The 21,773-nt window shown below is 46.4% G+C and overlaps 1 protein-coding gene across 3 annotated transcripts in view; it reads left to right on the forward strand.

Annotated features, from left to right (window-relative positions):
• The window catches only part of RAB11FIP4 (RAB11 family interacting protein 4), a 192,552-nt gene that overhangs the window by 40,377 nt on the left and 130,402 nt on the right, over positions 1-21,773 (forward strand). The gene's annotated exons all lie outside the window — the stretch shown is intronic.

Raw genomic sequence — 21,773 nt, forward strand, 5'->3', positions numbered from 1 at the left:
GTCCTGCTTTTCCTTAGGACATCTCTATTTTCATTGGAGAAATGGAGGGTACCGTAGGGCGGAATTCTAAACTGGAAAATGTCTGGTGAATGACTCTTTGAGGCAGGGCCGTCTAAACCATTGGTGTTAGGGGTGCGGGGCTCTCAGGGGCGCCAGGCTGGGGCCCGAGAGTAGGAGTCTGAGGAAGAGCCCACTTGTCAGAGCGCCACAGTGGGTTCTTCTGCTGCGGGTGGCTCTCTGTCGCGAATTCGGGCACAAGCATGGCAGCAAGGGGCTGAGGTGGCCGGCCGGCCGGGTCTGCCCTCCTGCGGGCCTGGGATTGGCGTAGGGCCATGGAGAGGCCTGTCCAGAGCATGCTGCCCACCCGATGAGGTGTCCGGCCTAGCGCCACCGCCTCACGTTCCTCTGCCCTGCCTGCGAGCCTCAACGGCCGGCCTAGAGCATGCTGCCCCCCCAAGAAAAGGTTGACAACTCTGGGCAACCTGGGGGGGCCCCCACCGGGTGGGTTTTTGCACTCCTGCACCACATATGCTTAAGACAGCCCTGCTTTGAGGTTAGTTTTATATTTGTAGCATTTTTAAAATAAAGCAATTTTAAAGGTTGATTTGGAGCCAAAGAACAGTTTGAAAATAAGCAAACTTTTGCTGTGTTAAAGCATTCCAACAAATCAAAGAGTACCCCTTCCCTCCCCTACATATCTCATCTTGTAAAAGTGTAAGACCATAATGGGCTCTTGAGCTCTTGAATGGTGGATTCAGGAACACGAAGAGGCAAAACACCATGCAGGGTTCAACAGGATTTATTTTGAGTTGCATATGCAAAGCAAAAGGCACAATCCAAAAGTTGGACTGAGCACTGAGAGACTGGCGCGTATTCCTTATAAAGACAATACAGAAACCAAAAATAGAAACCGAAAATTGGCTCAAGGTTCACATGTTCCCTAGGAGGGTAACCTCCCTAGTCTTCCCAGCTCGCTCTCCCCAGTTTGGGAATGTGTACCTGGCGAGCTTTGAATATACTTGGCAGGCTTCCCAGAAATATAGCAACATAAGCAACAACAGTCCCCTATTGTATGCTGAAGGTTGAACCTATTCATAAGGCATGTGTGTGTGCCTAATCAGCAAGAAAGCATAACTTAGGCAGGAGGAGTAGCCCCCGCTTAGGCAGGAGGAGTAGCACGAGTCCGCACGTTCTTCTTATGTTCTTTTAGTTGGGCTTTAGTTGAAGTCAAGTTTAGTTTTAAGGGATCAGGAGCGGGCTGGATGGGTTGGATGGGTTTTTCTTTAGTTAGAGTTAGATCGCGGAAGATTATTCGGTTTTAGTTTTAGTTAGGTTTTCTTATAGGTTAGCCTAGGGTTAGGCCCGCGGAAGATATTTCGGTTTTAGTTTATTTAGTTAGCCTCGCGGAAGATTGGGCGCGCAGGGTCTTTAAGCTTAGGAGAACTTAGCTTAGGGGACGAGCCTACGCGGGTTCTGCCGAAGCCACTAAAGATACAACCGGTGTCTGTCTTCCTTTGGGGTTAACGGGGGAGTAAAGTAAAATTTTTAATTTTCTGCAAATTGGTCCGTCTATTCAGAGTCAGGGTACATATTTTATTTCACGAGGCAACTTTTCTTTAAAGAAGGCAATTAGGAACTCACACACCACCAGAGTCTTCAATTGGCTTACTCATCATCCTTCAGACTGTGAGGCTTGGCCGGCGACCGTGCTCAAAAGCACGCGGAACGCTGGCCGCTTTCCCCGCAACTGGTACCTCGTGCATAACCAGTCCAAGGCCGTGCACGAGGAGCTCCAGCACCCATACCCCGACAAGTGGTGCCCCGTGTGAGGCAAAGCGTAGTTGAAAATCGCTTCCACGAAGACTCCGGTTAAAGGCAACATATCGGAAGTGGCTCGGAAACAGAAGTTGAGAGGTGAGGTATAACGGCCCGGTTCATCCAGGATTTCGCTGCAGTAGCGCGAATCCACCGCTTGCCCAAAGTAGTGTAAATAGAAATTGCGCGTGTATATTTTGCCCCAAGGGGTCCCCGGGTAGAGCGGCAAGGAGTTTAGTGTAAGCCTACGGGCAGGGTAAGGTCTTCCCTAAAGCCTACGGGTGGGAAAGGTTTTCTGGCAAAAGCCTACGGGTGCCAGGGTTTTCGGTCAAAGCCTACGGGTAGGGCCGGTGTCTCCCGAAAAAGCCTACGGGTGGGAGGGAAAGGTTTTCTGGCTAAAGCCTACGGGTGCCAGGTTTTTCGGTCAAAGCCTACGGGTAGGGCCGGTAGCCCCTAGTAGAAGCCCACGGGTGGGGGTGGAGGTTTTCTGGCAAAAGCCTACGGGTGCCAGGTTTTTCGGTCAAAGCCTACGGGTAGGACCGGTGTCCCCTAGTAGAAGCCTACGGGTGGGGGAGGAAAAGTTTTGGAAAAGTGCTAAAAATGGGCTCCTCACTCTCAACTGCTCAAGTTAAATTTTGTGAAGATTTATTGTACCTTTTGAAAAGAAATGGTCACCCTGTCTCTGAATCAGAAGTAGAGCTTTTAGTTAAAACTATTGGGGAAATTTGCCCTTGGGTCCCTAAGGAGGGAACGAAAGATTTAGCTTCATGGGAAAGGATCGGGTTAGAATTTATGGCCAACCCGAAAATCGGAATTCCTGTACAATTAGTATGGAGCAAAGTAAGAAACTGCTTTCAACAAATCGCTCCAAGAAATGTTTTGCTTAATGGAACAGTGAATTTAGGAAATACTGCTTTTAATAGTGCCCCTGTGCTGCCGCTTGCGGTTGTGCCATTTTCGGCCCCCTCGCAGCAGCCAGTTCAGGCCCCGTTGTCGTACACGCACTCGCCCTTGTCCAATTTGTCGTTGCCAGATTCATTGCCGCCTGTGCCGGTGCAGCAGACGCCGTCGGCCTTTCAAGCCCCGCCGCGGACTGCCCCACCGCCAGTCGCTCAGCAATCATCGCAGGCCTTTTACCAGCCAGCGATCTCGAGTCAGCAGCAGCCGCGGACCTCGCTCCAAGCAACGGTCCCGCTTCCTCCATCGCAAGCCGCGCTTTTGCCAGCGATCCAGCAGCAGCAGCAGCAAGCAGCCTTTTTGCCAGCAAACCCTGCTGCCCTGCAGGCCGCGCTCAAGCCAGCAGCTCCAGTTTTGCAGCAAGCTGATTTCCAATCAACAGCAATCCAAGCTTCAATGCAAGCAGCACAACAGCAATTTACCAACCCTTCAGCACCTCCAATGTCAATGCAGATTCCAAGACAAGAACAAAGCCAAACAATGATGATCCAGATGCCAGGACTTGCAGTACAGAGCCAACAACCTTATGCTCCAACTCCAAGTCAGCCATCTTGTCTTCATCCAACTTCAAGTCAGCCATCTTGTCTTCATCCAACAATCTTATGCTCCAACTCCAAGTCAGCCATCTTGTCTTCATCCAACTTCAAGTCAGCCATCTTGTCTTCATCCAACTTCAAGTCAGCCATCTTGTCTTCATAGTCAGCCATCTTCAAGGCATCCAGATGTCAAAGACTCTTTAGCGCCATCTAGTGGCTCATCATTTGGAAAGCATCAAGAAGATTTAAACTCACTGATGCCACCTACAGATCCAACAGCAATGCAACCCATCTGCAGAACTCAAGCTTTGGAAGCAGCTTTGGGACAAATAGACTTTAGTGCTGATCCAATGCACATCTTTCCAGTGATTCGTGCCAATGGAGGACAACCTGCAAGATATCAAGCCATTCCTTTTGAAACACTGCGTGAACTGCGAAAAGCCATACGCGAAAATGGACTTCAAGCTCCTTATACTAGAAGTTTACTTGAAGGACTGTCCACTAGTAGACTTCTGCCATCTGATTGGAAGCTGATACTTCGCACCTTCCTGTCGCCTACAGATGCTCTTCTGTGCCTGCAAGAGTGGAAAGAAGTAGCAGCCAGACGTGCAACGCCACTCGCCACAGAAGATATGCTCACAGGGTCAGGACATTACTCCAATCTCAATCAACAGCTAGCCATACCTGATGCTGCACTCATCACCATAGCAGACATCGTGGTCAAAGCTTGGCGCAGATTACCCAATCGCACAGATGCCAGCTCGGTATCAGGATTCGCTGCAGTTAGGCAAGGTCCAAAAGAGCCTTATGGGGACTTCGTGGATCGCCTGATTGTTGCAGTGGAACGCCAGATAGAAGATCGTCATGCCAGAAACATGCTGACAAAACAACTCGCCTTTGAAAATGCCAATGATGACTGCAAGAATGCCCTAACAGCAGTTGCAGCTCGTCCAGATGCCACATTGACTGAGATGCTACGCGTCTGCCAGAATGTTGGTACCCACTCCTACAAAGCACAACTCTTGGCAGCTGCGGTACAGATGCCACGTCAAGACAGCTCTACGCCAGTCAAGAAGTGCTATGGGTGTGGAGGCGATGGGCATTTCCGGTCGCAGTGCACAACAACGCCAAGGCCTTCTGCCAAGCCACCAGAGAGATGTCCCATCTGTCAAAAAGGATTTCATTGGGCGAACGATTGTCGTTTGAATCCACAAAATACATCACCTACCTCATCTCCAGTTCAGGGAAACGGTTCTGCGGGCCGCGCCCCGGCCCCGGTAAAACAATAGGGTGCAAGCTCAAGAACATCATGAAGGTCAACCATCCCAGAAAGATGAACAACGCTACTCCTTATCCAGGTCATCAGGAAAAAAGAGTGATCCAGAGAGATATCTACTCTTCAGATATCCAGAGAAAAGATGTGACCTCATCAAACATTCAGGTTCCAGAGGTTTCATCATCTGCCTTACCTATTCAAAAGGTTCCAGTAGAGGACACAGCATTCAGTTCACCTTCTGCTAACCGCCCTTCAGTTCCTGCTGATGTAACCCCCGCTTCACAACAAGCAATCACAGTCAAGTCTCTGATCGCAGAATTGCCTTCAACGTTGAGAAAACATCCTACTGAAGTCAACCTCGCAGCACCTGAGCTTTACTCACCTTTGAGTCAAGGTCAATCTGTCATTGAAGGACATTTGCCCTTGATGAAACAGCAATATCCAGGTAGCAACCCAGCTGATGATCACTTTCCATGTGGCCAAAGAATGCAAACGAGTGAGACAGCTCCCTCTTGTGGAAGCTTAAACATCACTCCAGTTAACAATGTCCACACCTTTGTGTCACCTCCAGCTTTCAAGCTTAGCCCGCCACAACCAAATAATTATCATGGACAACAACTTCAACTGTCTTGTGTCAAAGAAGAAGCTCCATCCTGTCAGTTTGATGCACGACTGACTGAATGCCAGCAGGTTCAACAGCGTCAGCAACTCTTACCAACGGAAGAACCTCAAGTTTGCCAACTCAACGCCAAGCAGCTTCAGAGTTGCCAACTTCAGCAGTGCAAAAAACCCGAAGCCAAAAAGATGTCTTCAGACACTGCCAATGAAGAACAAGAAGCTTCTTCTGTCCCAGGTATACCACTCTTCTTAACAGAGGACTGTTACTTTTCAAATCCATGGTTTGCTCAGCAATTGCCAACATCCATTCGTGGTCCATTCCCAGACACTTCAATTTGCCTTATTTTGCCTAGGATGGATCGCCTCCCTGCCACAGTCACACTGACTGCAGGCCTAGTTCGAATCACAGATTCATCGCAGTTGCTGATTCCAGGATTTTCAACTGTTCCTTGTGTCCTAACAAAAGGTTTGGAAATTGCCAGACTCTATTTGCTTACTTCTACGCCTACAGCTCCTGTAGACTCTTTGCCTCCTCAGACAGCAATGGCGCTAATCAAGATTACAGAAGAACGCCCTCATCTCGTCTTGGAAATGGGTGGACGAAAGATCAAGGGTCTTCTTGATACAGGCGCAGATGTCACAGTGATCGCCAGAAAGGATTGGCCTGACCAGTGGGCAACGACTGTCACCCAGGAAGTCTTCGGAGTCGGAGGTTTCGAACCCGCCCACCAGAGCGTGCATCCGATTACCTTCCAGTCAGACTCAGGCTCCATGGTGCAGCTCCGTCCACTTGTTATGGATGTGCCTATCACCCTTTGGGGTAGAGACTTATTGTCTAAAGCAAGAACTGTTGTCCATACACATTTTTGATGTGGGCCTTTGCATCAGCGCCAGTACATGCTCTTCCACTCACATGGAAGGAAGGACCCCCTGTATGGGTCGACCAATGGGCGCTGACGTCAGAAAAGCTCGCTGCAGCAGAGGCCCTAATCAAAGAGCTGCTACACCAGGATCGCATCCAACCCCTTACTCTCCGTCAGTACCTCATGGATAAAGCTCCACAGTCATTAACCTTAGAGCGTTCCCTTGATAGTCTTAAAACTGTCCTTTGCAGTAAGCCTGTTGCAAAGTTCTCCTGGAAAGTTTCACTGCTTGGTAAGGTGAATTCTCCTGTCTACAGGTTCCGTTCAGCAGCATCTTCAAGCGCTCTCACGCCGTTGAGACTTTCCTTTGCTTCGGTGATCCAGTCGCCAACCATGGGACGTTCCTTGCTATGTTCAGCGCTGTCTTTCGCATGGGCATTCTGTTGGCTGGTTTTGAATGGTACTCACCGTGCCTACAAATTGCTGCCATCACTTCTTGCAGCATACCTGTTTCCAACCAAAACCGCAAACCCTTTTCACCTGCTTTCTGTTGCTCTCTACCTGATTGCAAATATGCTCCGCATCTCCCCAGGTATTCTTCTGGAGTATCTTTTCCTGCATCAACCAAAAACTCTACTACAGGCTCTTCAAGCGGTTCCTCCTTGTGCTCAGAAGTACTGTCTTCCGCAAGGAATTCTTCATCTAAAGGTCAAGTCAGGTAGCCCTGCGTGGTACTTGCCAGCCTGCATCTTCAACGACAACCCCTTGTTGCTTAATCCTCTCGGCGGAGGACTGTCCTTGCTTCTGTGGAAAAAACCCTTACCTCTCACGCCTGTTTGTGCGTTCAACATTTATTCCTCTCTAGAAAACACGCTGGTCAAACCTTGCGTGAAATCCGATGCTCCCTTTTCATCGCAAACCGTGATGTCTAACCCTGGTTGTTAGCTTCTCGCTAACTTCTCAACTTGTTGTCAAATGCAGCAACTCTTCAAAAGTGCTCAACAAACAGCACCAGTTGAGTTCTGGGCAGTTTGCCTTACCCTCCTACTGCCTAGGCCTTTTGTTTGCCTCTGGGCAGCCTCTGGTTCCTGGCTGCCTGGATTTGTTCCAGTTACTCTCATACCTGCATTCACTAGCAGATCACCTTGATTTGCTTGCTTAACCTCCTTTCTTCTACAGGTATCGTTGTTTCTTCAGAGCTCGATGTTTCAGTACTTTCCTGAGCTCCATGAACTTTTCCTGAGTTCCAGGACTATTTCTTCTACATGGTCATGTGTAGTCGGAGAAGAAGACGACCGGCAACTCATTCATCGTCTTCATCCTCCTCTCCAACACCATTTTGCAGTTCTAAACCTGTCTTGTACTTTATTTTGTACTTGTAAAAAATTGCATATTTACATTTGTATGCTTCTTGAAATATCCGCCTCGCATGTTACATGTGTTTTCCTTATAGCTTGATAATTCATGATATGGATGTATGAAACTTTTCTGCAATGGTTTCCATTTAGAGTGTCACAATTTTGATGATATGGAAATGTTTATGTAAGGTCAAAGCATTGTCTTTGTGCAGTTCTAGTCATAGACATATTCATGCATATATCTTTTATTTCAGTAATCCTAAATCTCCACGTTGTGCTTGCAAAAGTTGTAGTTCAAAATGTGGTAACATTTATATGCCTTATTTGAAATGATTTCCTTTGGTCAAAGAATTGGTCATTCTCGGATTTGTTCAAGATATATATGTCAAGTCTGGTGGCGTCCTACCCTTTTGGTACCCCTATTTACTTTAAAGATTCCCCCTCTATATGCTACCTTTTGGCAGTAAACCAGGTTCCCAGCTTTTCCCTTCACCTTGTTTCCTGCTGTTAATGGGAGACCCTTATGTAGCTGGTTTAAATCCCATTTCGTTTCGCTGGAAACCCTTGCGTAGATGGCTTAAATCCTCATCCTGGCTGGGACACCTTTATGTAGGTAGCTTAAATCCCCTCTTGTGGCGAAAACCACTTGTACTTAGGTGCCTTAAATCCCCTCTCTGGAATCGGACCCTAGTTCCCCGTTACCTGTGGTCGCTGTGGTAAGTCCAGAATTTAAAGTTCCCTCGATTCTGTAGCCTCAGAGCCACAACCCTTTTCCGTTACCTTATCCATTTTTCCTCAGTTTTCCAAATAAAAAATTAAAAAAAATGGGGGAGGGGTCTGGGTAGGCTATGTAGCCCCAGCTCTAGTTATATTTTACTTTGGGTCCCGGATCGGGACCTCTCTTATGTTTGGGCAGTCGTTATCCGTTATTTTTAATTTTGGACCTGCATCAGGTCCTCTCTTGTGTTTGGGGAGTAATTTGTTGTTTTACGCTGCACGCGAAAATATATATGCTTATGAGGTGATTTGTTGTGTTACACTACGTATTGAAGTATTTATATATGCCTAAAAGGTTTACAGTGTATCGGATCGATCACTTTTTATGTTTGGCTAGTGGTTTGTTATTTTCATGACTTTATTGCTACATTATTGTACAAGTATTTCCTCCTATGAAAGGGATGTATGTTGATGGTTCTGCTGGTGTCATGGGCGTTTGTCTGACGCAGGCATTATCGCGGTTTTGATGTAGACTTTGGTGTGGACACTGTCAACGTTCGCCTTTTCATGTCAAGGTCTATGTCGAGGCAAGTGGTGGTGTTTGTGTCGGATAGATGCTTATGATATCTCTGACCTTCTTTTTATATAACTAAATCAAAAATAATTTAATTTAAAACAAAAAAAGAAAGATGATATGTCGGAATACGTTTCACGGATCCGCCATGGATTCATATTTATTTGGTTATTTTATAAGTTTTTCGAGGTCTACTTTTGGTATAATTGCGCGTAAAAGCGAAAGTGAAAGCATGAATGAATAGTGTGGTTCACTTATGAGATTAATCCGCCTTTATTTTGTAGATCCGGTCATGTTCAAAGTTGTTAATGAGCGTTAAACTTGCTTCCCGCCTTTTTGGAGGGCAGCAACAGTGATTTTATTGGTTAAAGTACTAATGATGATGTCACGTTTGTTCCCTAATAAAAGGCAGAGGCACCCCGCTTAGGCAGGAGGAGTAGCACGAGTCCGCACGTTCTTCTTATGTTCTTTTAGTTGGGCTTTAGTTGAAGTCAAGTTTAGTTTTAAGGGATCAGGAGCGGGCTGGATGGGTTGGATGGGTTTTTCTTTAGTTAGAGTTAGATCGCGGAAGATTATTCGGTTTTAGTTTTAGTTAGGTTTTCTTATAGGTTAGCCTAGGGTTAGGCCCGCGGAAGATATTTCGGTTTTAGTTTATTTAGTTAGCCTCGCGGAAGATTGGGCGCGCAGGGTCTTTAAGCTTAGGAGAACTTAGCTTAGGGGACGAGCCTACGCGGGTTCTGCCGAAGCCACTAAAGATACAACCGGTGTCTGTCTTCCTTTGGGGTTAACGGGGGAGTAAAGTAAAATTTTTAATTTTCTGCAAATTGGTCCGTCTATTCAGAGTCAGGGTACATATTTTATTTCACGAGGCAACTTTTCTTTAAAGAAGGCAATTAGGAACTCACACACCACCAGAGTCTTCAATTGGCTTACTCATCATCCTTCAGACTGTGAGGCTTGGCCGGCGACCGTGCTCAAAAGCACGCGGAACGCTGGCCGCTTTCCCCGCAACTGGTACCTCGTGCATAACCAGTCCAAGGCCGTGCACGAGGAGCTCCAGCACCCATACCCCGACAAAATACAAAAGCATAAATCAATATTACCCATGCAGGGGGATGAGTCTACTAACTAGGAAATACCTTACATCTTAATGGACTGAATATAATATTAATACAGGAAACAGGAGCCAACTCCAGCTGCATTCCTCCTGTCTGCTCAGAAAGCGCATACATCCCGTCCAAGGCTGAGAGCCCCCCCTTGCTCACACAACTCAGAGCTGCCCCTCTCCCAAAGACCCATAGGAACAATACACAAATATAAATCAATACATACCAATACATGTAAGGATACACAACTCCAACAAGCCTGATGCCTCCAGTATGATCAATCAACAAGACCAGCTCTTAAGCCCATTAAAGGCTAACCACAATTAATATTAACGGCACATTCCTTAAAAGGGCCCCCCGTGATGTTTCTATGGTAACAGCCAAGGTGCTATTTCTGTATTAACAGGCCATTGTTTTAATTCCAGACAGTGCACCGTTATCTAAACCTTGAAGCTGCTGGCTAGTTTTGGCTGATTTCCCAGAAATAGTTGAAGAAGCAACATTAGGCACATTCCTTTGTCTCTCTTAATATTACAAAAATACAGAAAATATATTAATGCACAAATGCTGTGAATGATACACAAATAAACAAGCTTAGAAAGCAATTAAGGCATTCATAATCAATATGGGATATTTAGCTATTTGAACTGTCCCCTTCAAAAGTATCTCGGACATAACTGAAGTCAAGGGAAGAGTTTCAGTCTTGTAGATTCTAAGTAAAGATTGCGAAGATGGAATATATTTCAATACAAATTAGATAGGCACACATATCCAGCAGCCGCAGGCCTGGTTTTTTTCTAGTCTAGCTGAATTTTGTTACCGTCTTCGGCATTCTCAGCAACGTGAGCTCTCTGCACCGAGAGGGATACTCTAATCAAATGAAGATGGCATTGCTCTGCAGTGGCTCTTATAAATCATGTAAGAGTCTTTCAAACTCCATCCTGGGGAGAGTTCTATGTCTTTGATTTCATGCTACAGAGAAAATTCCAGCTAGGTGCAAGCAAACTATATGTGCAAGATTCTCTCCTAAGAAATGCTAATGGAACCGCCCAAGGGATAGTTTGACCTTCTTAGCTGTGATATTTGTCTGACTTCCTTCCGTCTGCTAAAACTGTTAGGAGCATGGTTCATAGATGCCTACAGAGTGGGAAGGTGTAAAACAGACAGTGAGAAAAGACGCAAGGGTCAAAAGAGAGAGAGAAAGGGACCAATAGCCAAGATTCATGAAGTGAAATAAACATTAGATGCATAGGAGACATATAACATCCAAAAAGTGTAATCGCCCTCGGTCCAGTACACCTGAAGGAGCGTCTCCACCCCCATCATTCAGCCTGGACACTGGACAATGTTGCCCCCATCATCCAAAAGGGGGAGGGGAGAAGGCCCAGGTTACTACTGACCACTCAGCTTGATGCCGATACCAGGAGAGGTCCTAGAACAGGTCAGTTTGTGAGCCCTTAGGAAAGGATGCTGTGATTAGTAGGACCCAGCATGGGTTTCCCAAAAACAATTTGTGCCAGATAAATCTCATTTCTTTTTTGATAGAGTTACAAGCTTGTTGGATCAGGGGAACGCTGTGGATGTAGTGTATCTTGATTTCAGTAAGGCTTTTGACAAGTCCCCCATGGTATTCTTGTGATTTGGATGTGTGTGTCTGTTTTTCTGTGTGTGTGTGTGTGTGTGTGAGAGAGAGAGAGAGAGAGAGAGAGAGAGAGAGAGAGAGAGAGATTTCCACAACACGCATACTCTTTCTCTGCATGAAGAAAGTTCCAGGTTCAAATTCCCAGCATCAGGTAGGGTTGGAGAAGACCCTTATCTGAAGTCCTGCAGTCACTCCTTGAGAATGTAGACAGGAGGGAACTTGATGGATCAATGAGATGATCACTGTAGGGCAGCTTGCTGTGTTCTCTGTGTAGCTGAGGAGCCCACCAAGAGGATAGATATATGAAGGTGATGGTCTTCCCATCTTTCTCTCCACCACCTGGTTTTCAGAATCATACTGTCATCCATGCACTTCTCTAATTCTTTTGAAGCCATCTAAGTGGCTATATGGCTGTGAATTCTACCAGTTATTACACGCCGTGTCATGGTGTACATCCTTTCGTCGCTCCTATGTCTCCTGTCCATCAGCTTCACTAGGCAGCCTTGAATTCTAGTATTATACCCCGTCCCTCTCTGTGTCACGGCATCTTCTCCACCCACATCCCTCTGGTCTCTCAGGGAAACTTTTGAACTTTGTTGTTGTTGTTCAGTCGTTCAGTCGTGTCTGACTCTTCGTGACCCCATGGACCAGAGCACGCCAGGCACGCCTATCCTTCACTGCCTCTCGCAGTTTGGCCAAACTCATGTTAGTAGTTTCGAGAACACTGTCCAACCATCTCATCCTCTGTCGTCCCCTTCTCCTTGTGCCCTCCATCTTTCCCAACATCAGGGTCTTTTCTAGGGAGTCTTCTCTTCTCATGAGGTGGCCAAAGTACTGGAGCCTCAACTTCAAGATCTGTCCCTCTAGTGAGCACTCAGGGCTGATTTCTTTGAGAATGGATAGGTTTGATCTTCTTGCAGTCCATGGGACTCTCAAGAGTCTCCTCCAGCACCATAATTCAAAAGCATCAATTCTTCGGCGATCAGCCTTCTTTATGGTCCAGCTCTCACTTCCGTACATTACTACTGGGAAAACCATAGCTTTAACTATACGGACCTTTGTCGGCAAGGTGATGTCTCTGCTTTTTAAGATGCTGTCTAGGTTTGTCATTGCTTTTCTCCCAAGAAGCAGGCGTCTTCTAATTTCGTGACTGCTGTCACCATCTGCAGTGATCATGGAACCCAAGAAAGTGAAATCTCTCACTGCCTCCATTTCTTCCCCTTCTATTTGCCAGGAGGTGATGGGACCAGTGGCCATGATCTTAGTTTTTTTGATGTTGAGCTTCAGACCATATTTTGCGCTCTCCTCTTTCACCCTCATTAAAAGGTTCTTTAATTCCTCCTCACTTTCTGCCATCAAGGTAGTATCATCAGCATATCTGAGGTTAACTTTTGAACTGCTGATCTCAAAATGCACTACCCACAAGCCAAGCCGAGATTTATTTATTTTCTGCTTTCGCATTCTGTAAGAGGCACAGCAATTACTCCAGAGGAGGCTTCTTAAGGTTTATTGGCGTGCATCTCTTCTTACGGGGTTCCCTAATCCATTTATTTCATCCCCCACAGAGCCAGTTCTGCCTGTTCTAGGAATGACTGGGGCTGTTCAGCAACGTTTGGAAGGTCACAGTGTGTTCACACTTGATGCAGAGCCCTGAAATGAGAGACAACAGCTCCAGCTCTTGGGTTAAGAGTGTCTCTCTGTCCCTTCCTGCCGGATCCTGCCCACAGCTCCATTTCCTAACCCATCAGAGAGGCCTGCTACCACTTGCAGTTTATAGCCAAGATCTATTCCCATCGGCGCCCTTGATGTATATTTCTTTTTTCATCTCCCTTCCAAAATCTTTTGTTTTGTTTTAAGGATCTTTGGGCTTCAGTGGGGGGCTCCTCCACTGACTCCCCCACAATCCTCTTTGATGAGCCGTCCATGTAATTCTGTTTTTGTAACTGCTCCCCAAAGGCACTGCGAGCTTCTCTTTTGGCCTTTGACTTGTCGTCCGCTTCTTCATCTTTAGATCTACACAAAATCAATTACAGGCCTCCTGCCGGCTTGTTAACAAAATCTACCACTCTCTGCTATTAATTGAACGGAGAGGAAAGGAGCCACTGGGAAGCTTGGCCAAACAGATGCCTCTCAATAGCCGTCCCTTAAAAGCTCGGCTAGCCTCAAGATTGCAGCGATATGCAGGACGGTGCAGAGAAATGTATCTCCCACCCACCCAACCCCCCCTACCAAAAGCGGGTTGAGCTGAGGCTAACCAAAGCATATTGTTCCCTTCTTCAGACATAGCTGAAGATCACAATAAATTATCTTCTTCTTGCATGCCTCGCTGTCAGCCTTTGATCAGTGACCTGTGATAGTTCTGCTGCATCAGTTATTACTTCGCTTCGCTTTGATAGTCAAAGGATCTGAGTGTTGAGCTGGGCAGTCCTTGCTTCAACTCTCGCCCCAGCTACCAAACTTACTGGGTGGCCTCCACCCCTACCCCACCAGTGTTGGGGGTACCACAGGGGCAGTTGCCCCGGGTGCAAAATTGTTAGGGAGCGCAAAATTTCAATATCCATTGCTGCGTCAATACAGCTGTGAGCTTCTGTCGCTGGGCTCCATTGAAAATTGCAACCAAAACAAACAACCTGACCAAAGAATTGTTTGCAACTTTCTCCCTGCATTTTCAGACTTCTGCTTCTATGAATCTCTCTCTCTCTCTCTCTCTCTCTCTCTCTCTTTGTGTGTAGTAGGGCCAGCAAGTGCTATCTTGTTCCCACCTCCTCTATAGGTTTGCTATATGTATACATGAAGAAGGTCTGAAGAGGGCAGTAATGAGTCAATCACTCATTGTGTCAGGCTGTGGCTGTGGCTGCATCTTAGGCCACTCTGATAGGCAGCCGCTCTCTGCGGACTTAGAACAGGCACCCCCAAACTCAGCTCTCCAGATGTTTTGGGACTACAATTCCCATCATCCCTGACCACTGGTCCTGTTAGCTAGGGATGATGGGAGTTGTAGTCCCAAAACATCTGGAGGGCTGAGTTTGGGGGTGCCTGACTTAGAACATGGATGGGGAACTTGGGAAGTCCTTCAGATGTTCTTGGCACTTCAACTCCCATCAGTTCCAGCTAGCATGGCTCAGGGATGATGCAAGTCATAGGCTAGTGTTTCCCAAACTTGGGTCTCCAGCTGCTTTTGGACTACAACTCCCATCATCCCTAGCCAGCAAGACCAATGGTCAAGGATGATGGGAATTGTAGTCCAAAAGCAGCTGGAGACCCAAGTTTGGGAAACACTGCCTTAGGCAGAGGTCTTCCCTGATCTTGCTACCTGAAATCCTTTTAAGTGGATGTGCCACGATTATTCACGCACAGTTCTGATGGGGTGTGAAAATCTCCCAAGCACAGAGTAGATGGAGAAAGTTTCCAGCGTCTTAATATATGTGAAAAGTCTGCTTTTGTTGTTTGATTTTCCTTGTGCCAGAAGCTTGAGAAGGCTGCTTGCTAGCTGGCAGCTGCTTCTTATTGCATGTTCAAGTACGTTATATATCTTAGGGAACAAAAGGAGTTCTGTGTCGTGCATCCTGATTACTCAAGTGATGTCCTTAACCTTTTACAGGACCATAAATAACACTGGTAGAGCCATAGCCCTTTGCTATTACAGAGAAGTCTGATTAATTGTCGCTAGTGTGCTCCGCTGAGCGGGGAAAGGAAGGCAAAGCTGCGATTTCTTTCCAAAGCAGAGAGAAAGGATGGGTGATGCAACGGACTCCAAACAGATAACGGAAGTTATGATTCACTTCTACTGCCGTGTCGTTGTCGTCGAGCGTTTTGTGACCCGCGTTGTTTGAGTTGTAGAAAAGTGAGGTGTAAATGGGGTCTGTAACTCAGCAAATGGCATAATATTGGCAGCGACTCAATTCAGAGATAGTAACATGGATTCTACTTGTGCCATTCCTTCCAAATGGGGTTTCCCACAGGCATCTGGTTGGCCACTGTGAGATCAGGGTGCTAGGCTAGATGTGCCACTGGCCTGATCCTGCAGGCTCTCCTTATGTTCCTATGGTTATGCAGCCAAACTGTTACATTCCCAAGGCGAACATCCATCCATCCATCCATCCATCCATTCATTTGATTGATTGATTTTTAGTTTAATTTTTAAATTAAATTTCTGTTTTACATTTTAAAATATTCACTTAAACAACCTTAAAAATATCAATGGCTTCCCTTCCTCTCTTTCCTACTAATGTTTTTATCTGCTTACAGTGGTCTCCTAAATAAATTATTTTTAAAAAATCCCATTCTTTCTTGAAATTTTTGTCTTCTTGGTTCCTGAGCTTTCCAGTCAGTTTTGCCATTTCGGCATAATCTAACAGCTTAGTCTGCCATTCCTCTCTGGTAGGGATTCTTTCTTCTTTCCATCCGTGCGACTGTTGTCGCGTACATAAAGAATCTTTTCTGCTCCTTTGGAATGTTGGTACCAACAATTCCTAATAAAAAACAAACACTTATTTTAAACATTTTTTTCCAGTTCATTGTACATCATTTCCCAGAAAGCTTTTATTACCTTACACGACCACCACATATGATAAAAGGTACCTTCTTTTTCTTTACATTTCCAGCAGGTATTTGTACTTGTTTTATACATTTTTGCTAACTTACTAGGAGTCGAATACCACTGGTACATCATTCCCCGCTTCCCTTTTCCTAAACCCAGTTTCTCTTCCTCCTCTTGAGCCAGTGTGGTGTAGTGGTTAAGAGCGGTAGACTTGTAATCTGGTGAACCGGGTTCACGTCTCTGCTCCTCCACATGCAGCTGCTGGGTGACCTTGGGCTAGTCACACTTCTCTGAAGTCTCTCAGCCCCACTCACCTCACAGAGTGTTTGTTTTGGGGGAGGAAGGGAAAGGGGAATGTTAGCCGCTTTGGGACTCCTTCAGGTAGTGATAAAGCAGGATAGCAAATCCAAACTCTTCTTCTTCTTCTTCTTCTTCTTCTTCTTCTTCTTCTTCTTCTTCTTCTTCTTCTTCTTCTTCTTGAATAAGCAATCTGCCTAGCATTTCTTAGCAGCAACGATGCAGAGGCCGAGTCACTCACTGAAGGGAACAAACTGCTGAAGCTTTTGCCCTGTAGTGCTTTCAAATTTGTTTGGGTTGGCTGTCAGCAGTACTCCCACACCAGCAAGTGTTGCCTTGGGTGCCACCAGCCTCCTCTTTTATGAGGGACCCCCCAAAAAAAATCTACTTCCAGCTACTTGCCAGAAGCACGCCGTCACATACATTCAACATTGGGAGGAGGAAAAGCGGAAGGAAACCCTATGGAGAAGTTGTGGCACAAGGACACAGCCAATCTGTGCTCTGAAAGAAAACCCTGCAGGCACAAGGATAAGCTGTCAGGGAGGCAACAGTCCAGAAGGCTGGTGGACTAACAGGAAGCTGGGGTGGGGCCTGGAGTTTGCTGCTGAGGCCAAGCATTGGGTTGTCAAGCCCAGAGCTGGAGCTTCTGCTTGTAACTTGAAGACAACCTGATGTTTGGGACTACAACTCCCATCAGCTCAAGTCAGGTCAGGCTGATGGGCATCATCAGGGCCCTAAGCTACTGAAGGTAATGGGGCCCGTTATATGCCCAGCTGCCCTTTGTCAACAACTAATTGTCACTGTTTTTGTCGTTGTTGTTGAATATATGCTATATGGTCATTTATGGACCTAATAGGTATCTAAAGCCATTTGCACATAACAAAATATGTATTTTATCAAAGTAATTGTTGAACTGAAATACAATTAAGAAGAAGTATATTAATAGTGAAATACAATTAAGAAGACGTATATTAATAGTGAAATAATTATTAAGCTCTAACTTAAAATGATTTTTTTTACTCATAACAAACTTAATAACGCAAACACATTGGCATTTGGCAATAACAAAAGTTCCTTTAGAAACACAATTTATAAAGACTCATAATCTAGTCTCTAGAAACTTGCTATAACATGAAATAAGAATAGGCGTAAATATATGATGCAAACTACTAATAATTATAAATAGCAGAATGTAGGCACCCTATATATAGAAACGGGCAAACCAATGATATTTTAGGGAGCAGGCTAGCAGGCGGGGCCCATTACTTACATCATAGGAGCCTACACAACACAAAACACTGTTGCTGTATGTAGGTTTTATTTTATTTCTTTTTTATCTTATATTTTGGAAATGTACATCCAGTTTTGGGGGGGGGCCAAGAGAGTGGGGCCCTAAGCTATATCTTGTTTAGCTTATACATAAATCCGGCACTGGGCATCATAGTCCAAAACATCTGGAGGGTACCAGGTTGATGAAGGTAGCTTTAAGCAGCAGTGCAGATAGATAATTTTTATACACCAGACTTAATGGTCCAATAGGGGAGTCCTGGAAGACCGTTGGTGTGATAGACACAAAGCTCTCTCTCTCTCTCTCTCTCTCTCTCTCTCTCTCTGCCTGCATATGTTTAGGCAGGTGAAAAATGGGAACAGTATCGCAGACAGGGGACCTAGCGAGCTGAAGTCCTGTAGAAGAGAGATCAAAGTCAGCCAGCTTGGGCTCCCCTCCAGGTTTGAGTAGAACTAGCTTGAGCATAAATCTGAAGGGACGTGCTGCTTCTGCAGCTCAATTTGCTGCTGTTTCCTGCACACGGGAGATTTACTGCTTTTGTTGCCGCACACCCATGTCTATAACTCACTAACATAAGCCGTCTGAACACTGGAAAACCAGGACACTAAGAAAGTTTGTCTCCATTCATTCTTATACTTTTCTCATTTTTATTTGTCTGCAGCAGCATTTGTATGCTACACCCGTAGCACGAAGTCTTCTGGGTGGTTTCTGATTTGTCTTTAGTTTGCTCACAGGCGAAAGGTAGCCAAGTTCACTGGCCCTCCAGAGGGCGTACTTAGGGATCAGTTCAAGGGTACATCTCTCCTTACTCCATCCACAGCTACTGGTCGCCATTCTGCTGGGTTTGAGGAGGAGGGTTTAGTTTAGCTGAGAATGTGGCCTTCAGGTTGACCTGACGATGGTTAGATGTTGTGTTCTGCAAGCGCCTAGGGGCAGTTGAAGATTGGCCCTCATCCTTTTCTGAACTGAGGTTTGTTTCACGCATACACATTCATCTAGAGAGGAAGCCAACATCCCCAAGCTCAGGTTTGGATATGAGCTTTGGGTGCAGGAGCTCATAATAACCCTTATTGAAGGAGTGTTAGGTTTTATGAAGCCCAACATTCTTTTCTGTGTTGGAGTACAAATCTGGAGCAGATAAGATCTGCCAGATTTCCTCCTACCCTTTCCACCAGCCCTCTCTGATCCCCCAATACCCACTAGTAGTTGTGGGAGCAGTATACAGACAGAGCAGCTGCACAGCCCTTGGGGAAACTACATTTCCCATGAGCTTCTGGGGCTTTCCTCCTGGCAGTCTGCTATGACGCATGTATGCCCATGGAGGGGAGGGACATGGAAAAGGGCAAACCTCCGTCTTTCTACCTCTCCAATCAATCCATGCCACTGACACTACTGACACCATCTGATAAGTCTTGAAGGCAAAGGAAAGAAGGTATTTGGGAGGGGGGTATCTCATGAGAAGCTCATTTGGGGCAACAGGAGGTGCCAGATTGGCTTTGAAGCTGCATAACTATTTCCAGTTTGGAAGGAAATTAATTTGTTTAGTATCTGGTTTGATCTGATGCAAGTGGAATTCGGTTGCCCACTTCCATGTCCACCCTCGGGGACTTCAAGCAGAATGTGAGAACTTCTATTGAAAAGCTTCATATTTCAATAAGGCAAAGTGGCATGAAGGTCTCTCATGTATTTGTGTATGGGTACCGTATATGATGCCATGTGGAAACAGTAGCAACCAGGTGAGGACAATGTATGGAATTTTAGAAATGTATGCATAAGCCAAGCAATATCAGCACAGAACTTGGAAGAGACAGCACATAATTTCTCTTAAGGAAGGTTCATTGGAGAGTAGGAAGGGTGGATCTGAACCTCCCATGAGCAGCGTGGAAACTCACAAGCAGGACAGATTGCTAAGGGTCTGTGTCGCTGGTACAGAATGCTTGCACTTGGTGCATAACCTGACAAATTCCTTTAAACCAATAGCTGTCCATGGTGCTGAATTGTGATTGTGTTCTGCTATGAGGCTTATTGGGATGCAGGTGGCGCTGTGGATTAAACCACAGTGCCTAGGGCTTGCCGATCAGAAGGTTGGCGGTTTGAATCCCCGCAACAGGGTGAGCTCCCGTTGCTCGGTCCCAGCTCCTGCCCAACTAGCAGTTCAAAAGCACATCAAAGTGCAAGTAGATAAATAGGTACCGCTCCGACGGGAAGGTAAACGGCGTTTCTGTGCGCTGCTCTGGTTCGCCAGAAGCGGCTTAGTCATGCTGGCCACATGACCCGGAAGCTGTACGCCGGCTCCCTCGGCCAGTAACGCAAGATGAGCGCCGTAACCCCAGAGTTGGACACGACTGGACCTAATGGTCAGGGGTCCCTTTACCTTTTTATGAGGCTAAATACCATAAATTTCACACACAGAGGCACATGCTGTGTCACATTCTGAAGGAGTATGAGCTAAATATTAGTGTCATGTTCAGGTGTCAGGGAATGGTCTGAAGACGAGGACTGGGGAATGCATTCTACGGCAGACCAGCTTCTCTCCGATGGAGAGCTGGAGGGGGAAGAGAAGCGTGTCCAGAAGCAGAGAGAGAGAGAGAGAGAGAGAGAGAGAAGCTGAACAGCATAGGGAAGAGTTACCCAGATTTGAGGTAATGACAAGGGAACCAGAAAGGAGGGGGCAGCTAGCCAAGACGTCGCTTGAGAGTGTGGGTGACTCCCCCCCCCCCACAATACGGACTGGGAGGTCCGACTGTATCAGAGAGCAAAGGAGTCAGAGGGAGGGGGGAACTTCCTGTTTGCGCCTAAAATGCTGCGAAAGTCAGAAGGAGGATTTAGAGTCGCCAACTGCCCTCCTTGAGGAGAGCTGTGTATTTGTGCTTGCAACATGATGCTGTAATCAAAGGACTATAAATAAACCAACTTCTCATTAATTCTTATCTGTGAAGTTACCGAAGGGTTTGCATTGAAGTTACAGCAGGGCTTGCATTGACCACTGTTCACGTTTGTGCCAAATGCAAGCTATCCTGCTCAGGAGCTTTGCGGGTGTGTGTGTGTGTGTCCCACATAAAATGCAACCTTGTCTGTGCAAAGCGACACTAATTATTCCTCCCTTCCCATTGGACATTGCAATGGTCTGATCCAGGAAAGAAAGCATTGCTCATCTCGTGCCTCTGGCACTATTCGTATCTAACAGCATAATTGCAACGCACTGCTGCAGTGTGTGTCTTACTCAGCCGTGTAGCTAGATGATCATAACTGCCTCCCATCAAATGCTAAACATGTCTGCCGCAGGGATTGAAAACATCCCATTTCTTCGATATTTTTGCTGAAGGGGTTTACCATAAGTCATCAGAAAGGGCATCATGCCCAATGACCGTACCAGACTTGAGCAGTATCTCCATCCCCTGTCCAGATTAAGACTCCGGGAAAACGAATGTGCAAAGCACTCCTCCTCATTGCTTTATCTGAGGGTTGGTTGTGGTTTTGCTCACATTTTTAAAACTGGAAAACTGAGAATCTAGGTCATGCCTGTATTCAGCAGCTGCCTATGCCTTAAGCTTGGCTTCTCGCTCTGTGGTGAAATGTTCGTGCCCACGTTTCTTCCTTTCAGAAACTCGGGGGTGGGAGGCAGTTCCATGCCATTCCAACTTGTAGTGTTCTCATTACTATTTTCAGCTGAGGATCCCCTGTTTCCAGCGGAAATTTCCCACTGGCCCTCCTTTGCACACTCTCCTTTAGTCCCGTATCACAAGATGTGGGCCTTTCAGTAATGACACAGGGCCTAGACAGAGGCCCCTCCCCAAAAGAAGCTTCACAGCAAAGGCTGTATGGTCCAGTATCTGCAGGTGGAGCTGTTTGTTCGCAGGACTTGCGGCCCCCTCTCAACGTTATCGTCATGCTCCTAACTTGCACCTTTTCATCCTGAGGGCTGCATTCTCTCTCTCGAGGAATGTTTCCTGGGTGGTGACCAAGGCAAAAGTGGGGCAGAGCAATGAATGCAAATTTTACCTTTGAGGCTGACCACGTCTTCTCCCAATGCGACATTCACACTCAGCATCTCCTGATGCCGCGCAGCCCAGGGCGACTTCCTGCCAGGCCTCCTCTGCCCCCTCAAGATTGGGAGGGCTGAGCCCCGTCCCAGCGGGCATGGGGTGTGTGTGTCTGTAGAGATCTCAGCCCCATAGAGTTGGTG

Source organism: Lacerta agilis, chromosome 2, assembly GCF_009819535.1.
Source record: "Lacerta agilis isolate rLacAgi1 chromosome 2, rLacAgi1.pri, whole genome shotgun sequence".
Lineage (NCBI taxonomy): Eukaryota > Metazoa > Chordata > Lepidosauria > Squamata > Lacertidae > Lacerta > Lacerta agilis.